Here is a 587-nt window from a genome sequence, read left to right as displayed (position 1 = left end):
CTAGCCTGTGTTTTCGGATGCGGCACACGCAGCTATGTTAGCTCCTAGCTCCCTGCAGACCCAACTGGTTAGCTAACCTGACTAGAAAACAGAATGAGGAAAAAATGTGAGCTGCGAGGCTGTCTACCACCCGTCACGCTTGCTGGAAAAGGTTTGTCTCTGCCCTCCTTGAATGAGCAAAATAAAGAGGTTAACATCAGTTAGCGAGCTAGCTTTAATTAAGTAGCTAACGACACTCAACTCCTCACCTGATTAACTTTAACAGATGAAGGTTACATAGCAAAATAATGAGCCCAACTCGGGTTCAGATGTTGGAATAGCTGATCAGCTAGCTCATAATTTGACATATGATTTTCAAATTGTCACACGCATCACTTGTGTTATATCATCGTTACTAATGTAGGCTGGCTTTAAGGGGGTGTATTCATTTGAATGTAAGTTAAGTGACTTAGCAAGTTTGTCTAAATGTGTCTCAAGCTAGATACAATCTGAACATGTGATTTTTACAGACAGATGTTCAAGACTCAGTCACAGACAGGTTGATCGCCTTGAAGAAATAAACTATGACTCATAGTCTCAACACTCAC

This window comes from Pagrus pagrus, assembly GCF_965226575.1.
Source record: "Pagrus pagrus genome assembly, chromosome: 18".
NCBI classification, from domain to species: Eukaryota; Metazoa; Chordata; class Actinopteri; order Spariformes; family Sparidae; genus Pagrus; species Pagrus pagrus.
Note: the sequence above shows the minus strand (reverse complement) of the source record.